This window comes from Medicago truncatula, chromosome 1 (genome assembly GCF_003473485.1).
Source record: "Medicago truncatula cultivar Jemalong A17 chromosome 1, MtrunA17r5.0-ANR, whole genome shotgun sequence".
Classification (NCBI taxonomy): Eukaryota; Viridiplantae; Streptophyta; class Magnoliopsida; order Fabales; family Fabaceae; genus Medicago; species Medicago truncatula.
Genome location: NC_053042.1, coordinates 19,411,239 through 19,422,682, shown reverse-complemented (window position 1 = coordinate 19,422,682; position 11,444 = coordinate 19,411,239). Strand labels below are relative to the sequence as shown.

The 11,444-nt window shown below is 38.0% G+C and overlaps 1 non-coding gene across 1 annotated transcript; it reads right to left on the bottom strand.

Annotated features, from left to right (window-relative positions):
• Positions 1-9,996: 9,996 nt before the first annotated feature.
• LOC120577970 (small nucleolar RNA R71) lies at positions 9,997-10,103 on the bottom strand. The gene has a single exon (XR_005643946.1). It is a non-coding gene; the product is annotated as a small nucleolar RNA R71 (small nucleolar RNA).
• Between the last annotated feature and the right edge of the window lie 1,341 nt (positions 10,104-11,444).

The window sequence follows — 11,444 nt, the reverse complement described above, 5'->3', positions numbered from 1 at the left end:
ATAGGCTTGGTTTCTAGAGGAACAAAAGAGAAACTGTCTTTAGAAGTTAGGTCTAACATAAGGTTATAAGTTTACAAGTTTGGTTTGTGAAGGACTTGTCAGTTAGATGAACCAATGATCCCAAGGTTCCTTTTATTATATTATCTTTTCAACCGTTTGAAAACCCCAACTTTACATCTTGATTCTCTTCTAATCACCAACAAAATTTAATTGAATTAAACATCTCCCTCTCGGAACGATACTCTTATTTTACTACTTCGATAGAACTGTACACTTGCGGTTTTATCCCATCAGTCTCCGGTTAATCCGAAAAGCAACATGATTTGCCTTGGTTTAATCTCAAATCATTTTGTCCTTCTTTCGTTGAAAGATGGTTGCCCACTACCTCCATCATCCACGGAGTGGAGAAATCACAGGAGCAATGAAGCGGCAACATGGGATCATGAATTCTTGGATCAACATGATCGTTTCCGAACACTCATGGAGATTGAGCTAAAAGAGAAACCGGTTCCACCAAAAAAACCAACAAATCAAGAAGCAAACGCCGAATTTGAAGATGTTCTGGAACATTTAGATGATTTACTTTTATTAGATGAAATATGACACTTTTTGGTCGGTGTTAATCCGTTTTTTGGTCGATACACGCCGAAGTATTTTTTGGGATATATAATGTAATGACCAATTTTTTGGCTAATATGTAACTACCCTTTAACTAATTATATATATATATATATATATATATATATAAATATATTTGAGCTTCACATTTATTATAAATTAATATACTTTATGTGTAATGTGTTGCATAATGTCGAAAATTTGACGAATTTCAAACAATTGTGAAACATTAACACATTATCGGTTTTGTGAATGTTACCGAATAATTGATAAACTATAAAATGTTGATGTTTGTGATTGCTGGATGTTGTTGTTTCGGTTTGATTTCATGCGGAATTGCCGGTTGAAATTACAGGTACAAATAGACCAAAATGGCTGGAAAAACCATTGCAGACTGCACAAGTTCTGTTTACCGGTGTGAATGGCTGTTAACTGTCGATGGGGCTATTAGGTAATTTTCATGTGTCATTGTGAACTTTTGTATGTCAGAAAAGCAATTTTCCTTATAAGATTATAACTTTTTTTTTTGGTTAATATATTATGTGAATATTGTAAGTTGTAGAAAATGATGTTATTCATGTCATTCGAGTTGTTGTATTAAAATTGTGTTAACACATAAGTATTTACGCAAGTTGTCATTGTTGTTGTCGTTGCCGCTGATGTCGTGAATGTCGTTAAAGTTGAAAGTTGTCGTTGATGTCGTTTGTAACGCCCACTTTCGTTTAATTGTTTATTTAATCGAGTTTAGGCAATTATATTATATTTATATAATATATGTGCGAGTTTTGGTAAGTTTTGTTGATTTAAGACAATTAAGATGATTTGATGATTTATTAAGATTATGAGACTTATTTTATTGTTAAATAAAATAAGATTTGTTAAGAAAATAAAAATATAAAAAATATTTAGCTGAGGGCTGTTTTGAGATTTTAGAGAGTTTTGGGGGAGAAAGTGAGATAAGATAAGATATTAGGAAGAGGTATAAAAGAGATAGACCTAGTTTTAGAAAAAAACATTGCACGTACGATTGTTTTTGGAAAAGAAGGAAAACCAAGAGAAAGCTAGAGAGAGGGCTGCGATTTCTTCAATACAAAGTAAGGGTGAGACTATTAATTCAGTATTGTTAATTGATATAGTTCTGATGAATAATTGACAAAGTTAGGATTGATTTAGAGAAGTTTTGAAATTAGGTCAAATCCCTAAAATTGATGATCAAACGGTAAAACTGAGTTAGATTGATGTAGGAACTGTCCTATAACCTTAGAATATGTTTAGGATGAATTCTGGAATTGATATTAGGCTTAGAACCTTGTTAGTTGATGAAAATTGTGTGAAAACTGCATTCTGTCCGAGCCAAAATTCATCGCTCGCCATAGCGAGCTATGACCCTCGCCTCGCGAGTGATGATGATCATCGCTCGCCACGCGAGCCATTCCCTTCGCCTCGCGAGTTACATGTCGTAGCTCGCCACAGCGAGCAACCCTACTCGCCATAGCGAGCTTGACCAGAGAGCATGTCATTTTCTGAGTTTTTGACTTTTGAGTTGAACCTTAGATGCCTTTGAGTACCTTTAGGTGCCTACTATTGATTAGGGAATGATTTAGAACGAGATTGAACCTGGAACAACCTTAGTTGGGAATATGGCTTGTACTCGCCATGGCGAGCAGATGCTCTTGCCTCGCGAGCACTTCAAGAACTGAGTGCTTTTGAGGATTGCGAGACCTGAGCTGTTTGGATTGGTTAGGAAAGGAACTTTAGGTGCTAGTGAGACCTATTAGAGATATTAACTGAGAATTGTGAAGCCTTTATGAATTGTTAAGAGATTATGAAAAGAAATATGGAATAATTGCCTTTACTTGAATTATTGTTGAATGATCAAGAAATTGTTGATAATGATTTGTTATTAAGCTTGATGTGATTTGATTATGCTGAAAATGTTATTTAACTAAGTTGCATTTTTATGAATAAGCTGATGATGAACTCTAAATTATTGGATGTATAAGTGATAAGTTGATTAAGATGTTTTGTTATTAGAGTCCATGCATTAGCATTCATTGAGTCTTGTCCTCACCATGATAGGAGCTTTGTCCTCCGCACGATGAAAGTGTATTAATACTTTTGATGACGATTGGTACTACATGCATATAAGTGTCTAAGTTGCATTGTCGCATTTGTCGAGTTTAAAGATGTTTATGTTGTTGATGATGAATGAAGTTGTGATTATGTGATACATGTTTATCAAAGATGCAATGTTGATTAAGACTGATTATGATGTTAATTATGATTTGTATTATATTGATTAATAATATTGTGTTAAGAAATCTCACCCCTTCTGCTTGAAAATGTTGCTCTTCGTATGAGTAACTTGCAGGTGATCGTGCTTAAGTGTGCAGTTTGCTGTTGTGAGTGGCCTTGCCTCACTGAGTCGTCTAGGTCGCTCTGATACGTAACGGGATGGGGTTATATGTCATGCATGCTTCATTCTTTTACGTGAACTATTACATTATGTTATGTTATTGTTTAACTGTTGAGATATTTTGATGGGGCCTGAGTGCCAAAACGATTTTATGGTTTATGAGATAATTTTCTGCTGCACTGTTTAAGTATTTGGTTAAATTGTTATTTAACTGATATTGTATTATGTTAAATGTGATATCCCGTTTGTTTATGTTGTTTACTCTGATAAATGTTTTAGAAATTTTTATATTGGGAAAACGGGGTGTTACAATTGGTATCAGAGCAGGTCGGTTCGTCCGGTCAATTAGAAGAGTCTTGTCGAGTCTTAGTAATATTTTTATTACTATCTTATGTTGTTGTTGCTGATTGTTGTAGAATATCAGAAATGGCTGGAAGGAATGATGCTGCGTTAGCTGCTGCTCTACAAGCTGTTGCCCAAGCTGTGGGACAACAACCTAACGTGAATGCTGGTGTAAATGCTGAGACTAGGATGTTGGAGACGTTCATGAGGAATCATCCTCCAACCTATAAAGGAAGATATGACCCCGATAGAGCCCAGGCGTGGCTTAAAGAGACTGAGAGGATTTTCCGTGTGATGCAGTGCACCGAGGTCCAGAAAGTACGATTTGGTACTCATCAGCTAGCTGAGGAGGCTGATGATTGGTGGGTTAGTCTGCTACCTAACCTTGAGCAAGATGGAGCTGTTGTGACTTGGGCTGTGTTCAGGAGAGAGTTCCTGAGAAGATACTTTCCGGAAGATGTTCGCGGGAAGAAGGAGATCGAGTTCCTTGAGCTGAAGCAAGGAAACATGTCTGTGACAGAGTATGCTGCCAAGTTTGTGGAGTTGGCAAAGTTCTATCCGCATTATGCTGCTGAGACTGATGAGTTCTCGAAATGCATCAAGTTCGAGAATGGTTTGAGGCCCGACATCAAGAGGGCGATCGGATACCAACAGATCCGAGTTTTCGCTGATTTAGTGAATAGCTGCAGAATCTACGAGGAAGATACTAAGGCTCATTACAAGGTTGTTAATGAGCGGAAGACCAAGGGCCAGCAGAGTCGCCCTAAGCCTTATAGTGCCCCTGCTGATAAGGGCAAACAGAGAATGGTCGATGATAGGCGGCCTAAGAAGAAAGATGCTCCAGCTGAGATTACTTGTTTCAATTGTGGTGAGAAAGGCCACAAGAGTAATGTTTGTCCCGTAGAGATCAAGAAATGTGTCCGGTGCGGCAAAAAGGGTCATATTGTAGCTGATTGCAAGCGTAATGATATTGTGTGCTTCAATTGCAATGAAGAGGGTCATATTGGTTCCCAATGCAAGCAGCCTAAGAGGGCGCCTACTACGGGTCGAGTTTTTGCTCTGGCTGGTACTCAGACAGAGAATGAGGATCGTTTGATCAGAGGTACTTGCTATATTAATAATACTCCTTTAGTTGCTATTATTGATACTGGTGCCACACATTGCTTTATTGTTTTCGATTGTGTTTGCTTTGGGTCTTGATTTGTCTGATATGAATGGAGAGATGGTTGTCGAAACTCCAGCTAAGGGTTCGGTGACTACTTCTCTCGTATGTTTGCGATGTCCTTTGTCTATGTTTGGTCGTGATTTTGAAATGGATTTAGTTTGTCTACCTTTGAGCGGTATGGATGTGATTCTGGGTATGAATTGGTTAGAGTACAACCATGTTCATATCAATTGTTTTAGCAAGACAGTGTATTTCTCTTCCGCTGAAGAGGAAAGCGGTGCAGAGTTCTTATCTACTAAGCAGCTGAAGCAAATGGAACGCGATGGTATTTTGATGTTTTCGTTGATGGCTTCTTTATCTATTGAGAATCAAGCAGTGATTGATAAGCTACAAGTGGTATGCGACTTTCCTGAAGTTTTTCCAGATGAAATTCCTGATGTGCCTCCAGAGAGGGAAGTCGAGTTTTCTATTGATCTTGTTCCTGGAACGAAGCCAGTGTCGATGGCACCTTATCGTATGTCTGCTTCCGAGTTAGCTGAATTGAAGAAACAGTTAGAAGATTTGCTTGAGAAGAAATTTGTTAGACCAAGTGTTTCACCTTGGGGAGCGCCAGTTTTGCTAGTAAAGAAGAAAGATGGTAGCATGAGATTGTGTATTGACTATCGTCAGTTGAACAAGGTAACTATCAAGAATAGGTATCCACTTCCGAGAATTGATGATTTGATGGATCAGTTAGTGGGTGCAAAAGTTTTCAGCAAGATTGATTTGAGATCAGGGTATCACCAGATTAAAGTGAAAGATGAAGATATGCAGAACACAGCTTTCAGAACGCGTTATGGTCACTATGAATATAAAGTTATGCCTTTCGGTGTGACCAATGCACCTGGAGTGTTTATGGAGTATATGAATCGCATCTTCCATACATTTTTGGATCGGTTCGTAGTTGTGTTTATCGACGACATTTTGATTTACTCCAAGACTGAAGAAGAACATGCTGAGCATCTGAAGATTGTCTTGCAAGTGTTGAAAGAGAAGAAACTTTATGCTAAATTGTCTAAGTGTGAATTCTAGTTGAAAGAAGTAAGTTTTCTTGGCCATGTTATTTCTGGTGATAGCATTGCAGTGGATCCGTCTAAAGTTGAAGCGGTATCGCAGTGGGAGACTCCTAAGTCAGTCACAGAGATTAGAAGTTTCTTGGGTTTAGCTGGTTACTAGAGAAGGTTCATTGAAGGATTTTCCAAGTTAGCACTTCCGCTAACGCAGTTGACTTGTAAAGGTAAAACTTTTGTGTGGGATGTTCATTGTGAGAACAGTTTCAGTGAATTGAAGAAACGTTTGACGACTGCTCCAGTTTTGATTTTGCCGAAGTCCGACGAGCTTTTTGTGGTGTATTGTGATGCGTCCAAGTTGGGTTTAGGCGGTGTACTTATGCAAGATGGTAAAGTGGTAGCTTATGCCTCAAGACAGTTGAGAATTCATGAGAAGAATTATCCGACGCATGATTTAGAGTTGGCGGCTGTAGTCTTTGTATTGAAAATATGGAGACATTACTTGTATGGTTCAAGGTTTGAGGTGTTTAGCGATCACAAGAGTTTGAAGTATTTGTTCGATCAGAAGGAATTGAATATGAGACAGCGTAGATGGCTAGAAATGTTGAAAGATTATGACTTTGGTTTGAATTATCATCCAGGTAAAGCTAATGTTGTTGCAGATGCTTTGAGCAGGAAGACATTGCATATGTCCGCTTTGATGGTCAGAGAGTTCGAGTTACTTGAACAGTTCAGAGATTTGAGTTTAGTTTGTGAATGGTCACCTCAGAAAGTGAAACTGGGAATGCTGAAGATTGATAGTGAATTTCTGAAGAGTATCAAAGAGGCACAGAAAGTTGATGTCAAGTTTGTAGATTTGTTGGTTGTTAGTAATCAGACTGAAGACGGTGACTTTAAAGTCGACGATCACGATGTGTTGAGATTCCGAGGTCGGATTTGCATTCCTGACGATGCAGAGATGAAGAAAATGATTCTTGAAGAGAGTCATAGAAGTAGCTTGAGTATTCATCCGGGAGCTACGAAGATGTATCACGATTTAAAGAAGATTTTCTGGTGGTCTGGTTTGAAATGAGATGTGGCACAGTTCGTGTATTCCTGTTTAGTTTGTCAGAAGTCAAAGATTGAGCATCAGAAACCTGATGGTATGATAGTATCTCTAGATGTGCCAGAATGGAAATAGGATAGTATATCCATGGATTTTGTGACGAGTTTGCCGAATACTCCTAGAGGGAACGACGCAATTTGGATAATCGTTGATAGATTGACGAAGTCGGCTCATTTTCTACCGATTAATATTAGTTTTCCTGTTGCTTAGCTGGCAGAGATTTATATCAAGGAGATCGTGAGGTTACATGGTGTTCCTTCGAGTATTGTATCAGATAGAGATCCAAGATTTACTTCTAGATTTTGGAAAAGTTTGCAAGAGGCTTTGGGTTCGAAATTGAGATTGAGTTCGGCTTATCATCCGCAGACAGATGGTCAGTCGGAGAGGACAATTCAGTCGTTAGAAGATTTGTTGAGAGTGTGTGTTCTTGTGCAAGGAGGAACTTGGGATAATCATCTTCCGTTGATCGAGTTCACATACAATAATAGTCATCATTCTAGTACTGGGATGGCACCTTTTGAGGCTTTGTATGGTCGGAGATGCAGAACTCCGTTGTGCTGGTTTGAGTCAGGTGAAAGAGTGGTCTTAGGACCCGAGATTGTTCAGCAGACTACTGAGAAAGTTAAGATGATTTAAGAGAAAATGAAAGCGTCGCAGAGTCGACAAAAGAGTTATCATGATAAGCGCAGGAAGGATCTTGAGTTTCAGGAAGGAGACCACGTGTTTTTGAGAGTCACTCCTGTGACCGGTGTTGGACGTGCCTTGAAGTCAAAGAAGTTGACCCCGAGATTTATTGGTCTGTATCAGATATCGGAAAGAGTTGGAACGGTGGCGTATCGAGTGGCTTTACCACCGCATCTTTCGAATTTGCACGATGTTTTCCATGTGTCGCAACTTCGGAAGTATGTTCCGGATCCATCTCATGTGATCCAAAGTTATGATGTGCAAGTCAGAGACAACCTTACGGTAGAGACTTTACCGGTGAGGATTGATGATCGTAAAGTGAATACGTTGAGAGGCAAGGAAATACCCCTTGTTAGAGTCGTTTGGACTGGAGCGACTGGTGAAAGCTTGACGTGGGAGCTTGAGAGTAAGATGCTGGAGTCTTATCTAGAGTTGTTTGCTTGAGGTAAATTTTCGAGGACGAAAATCTTTTAAGTGGGGGAGAGTTGTAACGCCCACTTTCGTTTAATTGTTTATTTAATCGAGTTTAGGCAATTATATTATATTTATATAATATATGCGCGAGTTTTGTTAAGTTTTGTTGATTTAAGACAATTAAGTTGATTTGATGATTTGTTAAGATTATGAGACTTATTTTATTGTTAAATAAAATAAGATTTGATAAGAAAATAAAAATATAAAAAATATTTAGTTGAGGGCTGTTTTGAGATTTTAGAGAGTTTTGGGGGAGAAAGTGATGAGTCATTTATATGCTATTATAATATGCTTTTTAGTTTAGTTTTATTTAGATTTTATATTATTTTATATTAGTATTATTTCCTTTTTAGGATAGTTTACTTTAAATTGCAATTTATTATATTTCAGGGAAGAATATTGGATGGATTGAGTCTTGGAGCAAAAGAAAGGGATTTGGAGCAAATTGGACACGAAAATACGAAGATTGGGAAACAAAATATATCTCCCACAAGTCAGAAGCCTGGCACGGCCCGTGCTAGCCTTGGCACGGCCGTGCCACCCTCCAGAGACCTTTTGCTGCTTTTGCTTGGACTCCAAGCTATTCTATTTTGGCGCACAATCTACTGAGGAATATTCTTGGAATATACTTGCTTAGATTTTAAGTCAATTGTGCACTATAAATAGAGTAGCTAGCCATCACAAATAATCATCTTTACTTGGAATACAATAAGTGACAATTGCTTTTCTAAATAAAGTTCTTTTTCCTTTCCTTTATTTTCCTGTCTTTTACTTTCATGCTTTCTCTCTTCTCCCCCATGTCTACGATGAACATGAGTGAGTAGACTTCTTCTTGTCTTGGGATTGTTGGATAAGTCTAAATGACATAATCCTAATCAAACCAAGCCCTAAGCCTTAATCTTATGTAACCCTAATTTCTTATCTGAATTCACCGTCTTAACATGGATTAACCATTATCAAACTGTGGAAACGAAAGTGGAGGGTTTGATAATTGTTCGTCCATTATTCCAAATATCAATTCATAAAACGAAAGTGGAGCTTTGATATTCGAACAAGTGAATTCAGACAAGGATTGCAAAGTCAGCGAAATAGGCTTTGCAATCTTTGAGACATATAGTTTCGATCTTCAAGGGAACTAATAACAATCAAGTCAGCGAAATAGGCTTGGTTGTTAGAGGAACCAAAATCCAATAGTAATCAAGTCAGCGAAATAGGCATGGTTGTTAGAGGAACCAAAATCCAATAGTAATCAAGTCAGCGAAATAGGCTTGGTTGCTAGAGGAACTTAAGAGAAACTGTCTTGAGAAATTAGGTCTAACATAACATTATAAGCTTATGGTTTTGGTTTGAGAAGGACTTGTTATTTAGATGAAACCAACGATCCCAAGGCTCTTTTATTATATTGCTTTTTAACCGTTTAAAAACCCCCAACTTACAATTCTCTTCTCTCTTCTAATCATCTCTAAAGGTTAATTAAATTGAACTACTCCCTGTCGGAACGATACTCTTTTATACTACTTCGGTAAGACCGTGCACTTGCGGTTTTATCTCATCAAGTTTTTGGCGCCGCTGCCGGGGAGTAAACTAATTTGATTAACTCTTTCCTTGTGATTAGAACTCTCTTCTCTTCCTCTTTTCTTCTACTTCTTTCTTTTGTTTTACCACTAACTTCTTGGGTTCTCGGTTTCTTATGCGAAGAAGCAAAAGTCTCGGAGAATTTATTCCTGAGATCGAAAGATTTTTGCATAAGAAAAAGAGAGAGGCACAAAATAATACTGCTATGGCTGAACGCACTCTCAAAGAGTATGCTACTCCTTCAACGGAAGAGCCACAAGCTATTATCGTGTACCCAACGGTTGCGGGTAATAACTTCGAGATCAAGCCTACACTACTCAATTTAGTGCAGCAAAACCAGTTTTCTGGATCACCCACTGAGGATCCAAATCTCCATATTTCTTCCTTCCTTAGACTCAGTGGCACCATAAAAGAGAACCAAGAAGCCGTAAGACTTCATCTCTTTCCCTTTTCCTTAAGGGATAGAGCTGGCACTTGGTTCCATTCCCTAGAAGTCGGTTCCATTACTTCATGGGACGATATGAGGCGAGCATTCCTCGCCCGATTTTTCCCCCCATCTAAAACAGCTAAGCTTAGAGACCAAATTACGCGTTTCAATCAAAAAGATGGGGAGTCTCTCTATGAGGCGTGGGAGCATTTCAAGGAAATGCTTAGACTTTGTCCCCACCATGGCCTAGAGAAGTGGCTTATAGTCCACACGTTTTATAATGGCTTGTCATATACCACTAAGATGTCTGTTGATGCAGCTGCAGGTGGAGCTCTAATGAACAAAAACTACACAGAGGCTTATGCTTTGATTGAGGACATGGCTCATAATCACTACCAATGGACCAACGAGAGAGCCGTCACCACTCCTACTCCCTCTAAGAAAGAGGCAGGTATATACGAAGTCTCTGAATATAACCACCTTGCTGCTAAGGTTGAGGCATTAACCCAAAAAATTGAAAAACTTAATGTTAATGCTGTCCCACCTTCTTCTGCATCCCCTCTGTCGCGTCATTTTTTGGAGATCAAGGCTATTTGATTAGCTTTTGACTCACTAATTATTTCACGACTGAACATTTAATTTTATTAAGAAAAGGGGAAAAAAGTTCAAACTACCCCTATTTGAAAAGATTTAGGGTTCGGGGGTTAGTTACATAAAGGGAAGGTATTAGCACCCTCTATGTCCGTAGTACTCTACGGGAACCTCTTGATTTAATTTAATTTAATGTGCTATAACTTGCTTGCTTTTGAAAAAGAAGTTAATGTGATGATTAAAAGAAAAAGAAAGTGAGACCTAATTTATCTACATTTTTTATTGATTTGGAAGGACATGGTCCTCTGCCTACGTACCCGTGGGGGATCAAAACCTCGTAGTTCAGGGTAGAAAACAACGTTTGATTGGTTTTGTGTTTTTTTATTAGTTTTGAAAAAAGATTTTAAAGGAAAAAGCCAAATGGCAAATAAGTTTGTTTGTATTTTTTAAATTAAAGAAAATAGACTTAGGATAAAATTAAATTTGATTAATGTTTGATTAAAGAAATAAAATAAAAATGACGACCACTTGATTTAGGATCAAGGTTTGTTTATGAAAATATTTTTGTGATTTTTGATTATTTGCATGTTTTTGTTGTTTTTTTTTAATAATAACTAAAATTAAAACTAACGGAGCAGGAAGGTAAAAACGCGGCTACCCTAAGTTAGAAATATGAAATCTACGACTATTACATAAAAAGCCTATTTACATTCTAAGGTCTGCAATAAAAATTAAAATGCTAAAAAAAATAAATAAATACGAATAAGGAAAAAATAAAAATAAAAAAGTCCAAACACAAGGTGGGGGTGCAGTGGTAAACAGGGGTGTGCAGAAAGCAGAAAAAGGAACTGGGCTTAAGGAACCGAAGCGGGTCGTGGATCCTGGGTCATGGGTCGAACCGGTTTGAAGAGTATATAAGGGTTGTAAACCCTAAATTCTCTCATTTCTTCTCCCTCCTTCTCTCTCTTCCGTCTCCTTCTCTCTCTAGTTCTCTGCCC